This window comes from Triticum aestivum, chromosome 3A, assembly GCF_018294505.1.
Source record: "Triticum aestivum cultivar Chinese Spring chromosome 3A, IWGSC CS RefSeq v2.1, whole genome shotgun sequence".
In the NCBI taxonomy this organism is placed as follows: domain Eukaryota; kingdom Viridiplantae; phylum Streptophyta; class Magnoliopsida; order Poales; family Poaceae; genus Triticum; species Triticum aestivum.
In genome coordinates, this window is record NC_057800.1 from 489479234 (window position 1) to 489487630 (window position 8397).

An 8397-nucleotide genomic window follows, 5' to 3' on the forward strand; every position below is an offset into this window, starting at 1 on the left:
GCTAATAAGTTAGTTGCGGGATGATGCATTACATAACGAGTAAAGAGACTTGCCGGTAATGAGATTGAACTAGGTATTGAGATACCGACCGTCGAATCTCGGGCAAGTAACATACCGATGACAAAGGGAACAACGTATATTGTTATGCGGTCTGACCGATAAAGATCTTCATAGAATATGTAGGAGCCAATATGAGCATCCAGGTTCCGCTATTGGTTATTGACCAGAGACGTGTCTCGGTCATGTCTACATAGTTCTCGAACCCGTAGGGTCCTCACGCTTAAAGTTAGATGACGGTTATATTATGAGTTTATATGTTTTGATGTACCGAAGGTAGTTCGAAGTCCCGGATGTGATCACGGACATGACGAGGAGTCTCAAAATGGTCGAGACATAAAGATCGATATATTGGATGACTATGTTCGGACACCGGAATAGTTTTGGGTGGTTTCGGGCATATACCGGAGTACCGGGGGGGTTACCGGAACCCCCTGGGGGTTAATGGGCCTCATGGGCCCTAAATGGAGAAGAGGAGGGGAGTCTAGGGCAGGCCGCGCCCCCCCTCCCCCCCAGTTCGAATAGGACAAGGAGGGGGGCGGCGCCCCCCCTTTCCTTCCTCTCCTCTCTCCCTTCCTTCCCCCTCCTACTCCAACTAGGAAAGGAGGGAGTAGGACTCCTCCCTGGCGCGCCTCCTCCTGGCCGTCCGCCCCCTCCCCCTTGATCCTTTATATACGAGGGTAGTGGGGCACCTCTAGACACAACAAATGATCCCCTGGATCTCTTAGCCGTGTGCGGTGCCCCCTCCACAATAATCCATCTCAATAATATCGTAGCGGTGCTTAGGCGAAGCCCTGCGTCGGTAGAACATCATCATCATCACCACGCCATCATGCTGACAGAACTCTCCCTTAAAGCTCGGCTGGATCGGAGTTCAAGGGACGTCATCGAGCTGAATGTGTGCTGAACTCGGAGGTGTCGTGCGTTCGGTACTTGATCGGTCGGATCGTGAAGACGTACGGCTACATCAACCGCGTTGTGCTAATGCTTCCGCTTTCGGTCTACGAGGGTACATGGACAACACTCTCCCCTCTCATTGCCATGCATCACCATGATCTTGCGTGTACGTAGGAATTTTTTTGAAATTACTATGTTCCCTAACAGTGGCATCTGAGCCCGGTTTTATGCGTAGATGTTATATGCACGAGTATAACACAAGTGAGTTGTGGGCGATACAAGTCATACTGCTTACCAGCATGTCATACTTTGGTTCGACGGTATTGTTGGATGAAGCGGCCCAGGCCGACATTATGCGTACGCTTACGCGAGACTGGTTCTACCGACGTGCTTTGCACACAGGTGGCTGGCGGGTGTTAGTTTCTCCAACTTTAGTTGAACTGAGTGTGGCTACGCCAGGTCCTTGAGAAGGTTAAAACAACACTAACTTGACGAACTATCGTTGTGGTTTTGGTGCGTAGGTAAGAACGGTTCTTGCTCAGCCCGTAGCAGCCACGTAAAACTTGCAACAACAAAGTAGATGACGTCTAACTTGTTTTTGCAGGGCATGTTGTGATGTGATATGGTCAAGACGTGATGCTATATTTTATTGTATGAGATGATCATGTTTTGTAACCAAGTTAGCGGCAACTGGCAGGAGCCATATAGTTGTCGCTTTATTGTATGCAATGCAATCGCCCTGTAATTGCTTTACTTTATCACTAAGCGGCAGCGATAGTCGTAGAAGCAATAGGTGGTGAAACGACAACGATGCTACGATGGAGATCAAGGTGTCGCACCGGTGACGATGGTGATCACGACGGTGCTTCGGAGATGGAGATCACAAGCACAAGATGATGATGGCCATATCATATCACTTATATTGATTGCATGTGATGTTTATCCTTTATGCATCTTATTTTTCTTTGATTGACGGTAGCATTATAAGATGATCTCTCACTAAATTTCATGGTATAAGTGTTCTCCCTGAGTATGCACCATTGCGAAAGTTCTTCGTGCTGAGACACCACGTGATGATCGGGTGTGATAGGCTCTACGTTCAAATACAACGGGTGCAAAACAGTTGCACACGCGGAATACTCAGGTTAAACTTGACGGGCCTAGCATATACAGATATGGCCTCAGGACACTGACACCGAAAGGTCGAGCGTGAATCATATAGTAGATATGATCAACATAGTGATGTTCACCATTGAAAACTACTCCATCTCACGTGATGATCGGACATGGTTTAGTTGATTTGGATCACGTGATCACTTAGATGATTAGAGGGATGTCTATCTAAGTGAGAGTTCTTAAGTAATATGATTAATTGAACTTAAGTTTATCATGAACTTAGTACCTGATAGTATTTTGCTTGTCTATGTTTGTTCTAGATAGATGGCTCGTGCTATTGTTCCGTTGAATTTTAATGCGTTCCTTGAGAAAGCTAAGTTGAAAGATGGTAGCAATTACACGGACTGGGCCTGTAACTTGAGGATTATCCTCATTGCTGCACAAAATAATTATGTCCTGGAAGCACCGCTGGGTGCCAGGCCTGCTGCAGATGCAACTGACGACGTTAAGAACGTCTGGCACAACAAAGCTGATGATTACTCGATAGTTCAGTGTGCCATGCTTTACGGCTTAGAACCGGGAGTTCAACGATGTTTTGAACATCATGGAGCATATGAGATGTTCCAGGAGTTGAAGTTAATATTTCAAGCAAATGCCTGGATTGAGAGATATGAAGTCTCCAATAAGTTCTATAGCTGAAGATGGAAGAGAATACTTCTGTCAGTGAACATATACTCAAAATGTCTGGGTATAATAATCACTTGATTCAACTGGGAGTTAATCTTCCTGATGATAGTTGCTACGTCTTGAGCTTGTGTTGGTTTTCCTTAAAGAGGAAAGGGTGATGCAGCACTGAGAACCAAGGTATCAATCAAGTAGGAGGCTCCTCAAAAGTCCCACGCACCTACACAAACAAACAAAGAACTCGCAACCAACGAGATAAAGGGGTTGTCAATCCCTTCATGGCCACTTGCGAAAGTGAGATCTGATAGAGATAATATGATAAGATAAATATATTTTTGGTATTTTATGATATAGATTGGAAAAGTAAAGATGCAAATAAAAATAGATTGAAAGCTTATATGATAAAAGATAGACCCGGGGGCCATAGGTTTCACTAGAGGCCTCTCTCAAGATAGCATAAGTATTACGGTGGGTGAACAAATTACTGTTGAGCAATTGATAAAAAAGCGAATGATTATGTGATTATCTAGGCATGATCATGTATATAGGCATCACGTTCGTGACAAGTAGACCGGCTCCTGCCTGCATCTACTACTATTACTCCACACATCGACCGCTATCCATCATGCATCTAGAGTATTAAGTTCATAAGAACAAAGTAACGCTTTAAGAAAGATGACATGATGTAGAGGGATAAACTCAAGCAATATGATATAAACCCCATCTTTTTATCCTCGATGGCAACAATACAATACGTGCCTTGCTGCCCCTGCTGTCACTAGGAAAGGACACCGCAAGATTGAACCCAAAGCTAAGCACTTCTCCCATGGCAAGAAAGATAAATCTAGTAGGCCAAACCAAACTGATAATTCGAAGAGACCTGCAAAGATAACTCAATCATACATAAAAGAATTCAGAGGATATTCAGATATTTGTCATAGATAAACTTGATCATAAACCCACAATTCATCGGATCTCGACAAACACACCGCAAAAGGAGTTACATCGAATAGATCTCCAAGAAGAGGAAGGAGAACATGGTATTGAGATTCAAAGAGAGAGAAGAAGCCATCTAGCTAATAACTATGGACCCGAAGGTCTGTGGTAAACTACTCACAACTCATCGGAGAGGCCTTGGAGTTGATGTAGAGACCCTGCGTGGTGGATTCCCCCTCCGGCAGAACGCCGGCGACGGCTCCAAGATGGGATCTCACGGATACAAAAGGTTACGGTGGTGGAAATTGTTTTTCGGTGGCTCCCCTGATGGTTTCGGGGTACATGGGTATATATAGGAGGAAGAAGTACGTCGGCGGACGCCCGAGGGGCCCACGAGATAGGGGGCGCCCAGTAGGGGGGGGGCGCCCTCCACCCTCGTGGCTTCCTCGATTGCTTCTTGACTTGCACTCCAAGTCCTCTGGATCACGTTTGTTCCAAAAAGATCGCTCCCGAAGGTTTCATTCCGTTTGGACTCCGTTTGATATTCCTTTTCTTCGAAACACTGAAATAGGCAAAAAAATAGCAATACGGGCTGGGCTTCCGGTTAGTATGTTAGTCCCAGAAATGATATAAAAGTGTAAAGTAAAGCCCATAAACATCCAAAACAGGTAATATAATAGCATGGAACAATAAAAAATTATAGATACATTGCAGACGTATCAAGCATCCCCAAGCTTAATTCCTGCTCGTCCTCGAGTAGGTAAATGATAAAAACAAAATTTTTGATGTGGAATGCTACCTAGCATAATTCTCAATGTATTTCTTTTTATTGTGGCATGAATGTTCATATCCAAATGATTCAAAATAAAAGTTCATATTGACATAAGAAATAGTAATACTTCAAGCAAACTAATCAAAGCAATCATGTCTTCTCAAAATAACATGGCTAAAGAAAGTTATCCCTACAAAATCATATAGTCTGGTTGTTGCTCTATCTTCATCACACAAAGTATTTAGTCATGCACAACCCCGATGACAAGCCAAGCAATTGTTTCATACTTTAGTAATCTCAAACTTTTTCATTTTTCACGCAATACATGAGCGTGAGCCATGGACATAGCACTATATGTGGAATAGAAAGGTGGTTGTGGAGAAGACAAAAAGGAGAAGATAGTCTCACATCAACTAGGCGTATCAACGGGCTATGGAGATGCCCATTAATAGATATCAATGTTAGTGAGTAGGGATTGCCATGCAACGGATGCACTAGAGCTATAAATGTATGAAAGCTCAACAAAAGAAACTAAGTGGGTGTGCATCCAACTTGCTTGCTCACGAAGACCTAGGGCATTTTGAGGAAGCCCATCATTGGAATATACAAGCCAAGTTCTATAATGAAAAATTTCCACTGGTATATGAAAGTGACAACATAGGAGACTCTCTATCATGAAGAACATGGTGCTATTTTGAAGCACAAGTGTGGAAAAGGATATAGTAGCATTTTCCTTTCTCTCTTTTTCTCTCATTATTATGTTTTCTTTTTTTCTCTTTTTTTTCTTTTTTCTTTTTGGTGGGCTTCTTTGGCCTCTTTTTTCGTGGGCTTCTTTGGCCTCTTTTATTTTTATAAAGTCCGAAGTCTCATCCCGACTTGTGGGGGAATCATAGTCTTCATCATCCTTTCCTCACTGGGACAATGCTCTAATAATGAAGATCATCACACTTTTATTTATTTACAACTCAAGATTACAACTCGATACTTAGAACAAGATATGACTCTATATAGATGCCTCTGGCGGTGTACCGGGATATGTAATGAATCAAGAGTGACATGTATGAAAAATTATGAGGTGGCTTTGCCACAAATACGATGTCAACTACATGATCATGCAAAGAGTAATATGACAATGATGATGCGTGTCATAATAAGCGGAATGGTGGAAAGTTACATGGCAATATATCTCGGAATGGCTATGGAAATGCCATAATAGGTAGGTATGGTGGTTGTTTTGAGGAAGGTATATGGTGAGTGTATGATACCGACGAAAGTTGCGCGGCACAAGAGAGGCTAGCAATGGTGGAAGGGTAAGAGGGCGTATAATCCATGGACTCAACATTAGTCATAAAGAACTCATATAATTATTGCAAAAATCTACAAGCCATAGAAAACAAAGTACTATGCGCATGCTCCTAGGGGGATAGATTGGTAGGAAAAGACCATCGCTCGTCCCCGACCGCCACTCATAAGGAAGACAATAAATAAATAAAATTATGCTCCAACTTCATCACAAAGCGATTCACCATACGTGCATGCTACGGAAATCACAAACTTCAACACAAATATTCTTTAAATTCACAATTACCCAACTAGCATGACTCTAATATCACCACCTCTATATCTCAAAACAATTATCAAGTATCAAATTGATCATAGCATCCAATTCACTTCCTATGATAGTTTTTATTATACCCAACTTGGATGCATACCCTTCTAGGACCAATTTTATAACCATAGCAAATACCATGCTGTTCTAAGAGACTCTCAAAATAATATAAGTGAAGCATGAGAGATTAATAATTTCTTCAAAATTAAACCACCGCAGTGCTCTAAAAGATATAAGTGAAGCACTAGAGCAAAAATTATCTAGATCAAAAGATATAAGTGAAGCACATAGAGTATTCTAATAAATTCCAATCAAGTGGGCTTCTCCCAAAAGGTGTGTACAGCAAGGATGATTGTGGTAAACTAAAAAGCAAAACACATATCATGTGGCGAATAAAAATATAGCTTCAAGTAAAGTTACCAATGAACGAAGACGAAAGAGGGGATGCCTTCCCGGGGCATCCCCAAGCTTAGGCTTTTGGCTATTCTTGAATATCTTGGGGTGCCATGGGCATCCCCAAGCTTAGTCTCTTGCCACTCCTTATTCCATAGTCCATCAAATCTTTACCCAAAAACTTGAAAACTTCACAACACAAAACTCAACAGGAAAGCTCATAAGCTCCGTTAGTGCAAGAAAGAAAAACCACCACATAAGGTACTGTAATGAACTCATTTTTTATTTATATTGGTGTTAAAACTACTGTATTCCAAGTTCTCTATGGTTCATACCCTTACATACTAGCCATATATGCATCAAAATAAGAAAACAACACACGAAAGGCAGAATCTGTCAAAAACAGAACAGTCGGTAGCAATCTGTAACTTTCGGTTACTTCTGGAACTCCAAAAATCCTACCAAAATAGGACGTCCTGGGCAATTTGTCTATTGATCTACAGAAAAAAGAATTAACGCAAAATCACGTTTCTGTGATTTATTGAATTTTTTCTCATGAGCGCAAAGTTTCTGTTTTTCAGCAGAATCAAATTAACTCATACCATAGGTTATCCTATAGGTTCTACTTGGCACAAACACTAAATAAAACATGAAAACACATCTAAACAGAAATGTAACATCCCAAAATTCTAAATTTTGGAATGTTATATTAAACAGATCGATTTGTTTGACTGTTTGATTGATTGAGTGAAATTGAGTGAAATTCGAAACTTCTTGAAACTTAAATGAGAGGGAATAAAAGGACTTTCCCAAACTTTCATTTTTGCATTCTGATCACCATGAATTCAAATTTTTTTCAAATACAAAACCCTTGAGCGAAGATGATATGACTTCATCCATTTAATTAAATGAAAGGGTATTTGAAAATATTTGAATTTTATTTGGAAATATTTCAATTCATAAACTTCATGCAACTCAATGATTTTCATGAGAGAAGATAAAATGACTTCTTCAAATTATATGAAATATGAGTTGGGAGTTTCAAAGGATCAAAACTTAAAATCATTTTGAAATTATTTTCAATTTGGAGTTATTTGGGTTTTTTTCAAATTATTTTTCTCCAAAATTAAAGTATATGGAAAATAGGGTAACTTGATTCCCTACATCATAAAATTGGAGAGAAATAAATTTTAATTAATTTTGGTATTTTTATAATGATTTTTATTGGATTTTATTAGACCAATAGCACTCTTTGAATTATCTGAATTTGTGTAAATTTTATTTAATGCTAGGCAAATGTTCAGCCTGTGGAAAATCATTTTCTGAAAATTTTGATATATAATATGCCTATTAAGTTTATGTTTATTTTCGTTATTTTGGTTTTCCTTCTGTTTCTATTTAAAAAAAACTGTACGTGTAACCCATATTTATTTATCGCCTACATGCGCAGTATAGTAGCTTTTGGCGCCCCATTGTTTTTTTTCTTTCTTAAATGGGCCAGGCCCAGCCAGCCTTTTTCATTTTTTTTACTTAGGCCGATTTTTGTTAAAAAAAACTTCAGCCCGTGTACGCGCGCGGCCGGCCGAGGGCCCGTATGAGGCGTTAGCCTTTTTCTCCTCTGTTTCGTTAAATTACGTCTACGTTTAGTCCCACATTGCTTAGCCTTTGACCGCTAAACCTTTTTTCCACATATAAATATAGACCTATAGAGCCTTCAGAATCATCTGATTCGGGTTAAATCAATATTTTAGTTTGATTAGATTCATTTAAGAAAAATATTTTTCTCCTCTCCGATGCAACTTTTGAAAATTGTCTCTCTTTCCGAAGTCATCTTTTCTCTGCCTTATAAAGGTATCTTTCTTCATTTTTTTATATCTCTGTAGTTTATTATTTTCTAGACTCGTACGTTACAATAATTAGATTACCAATTAGT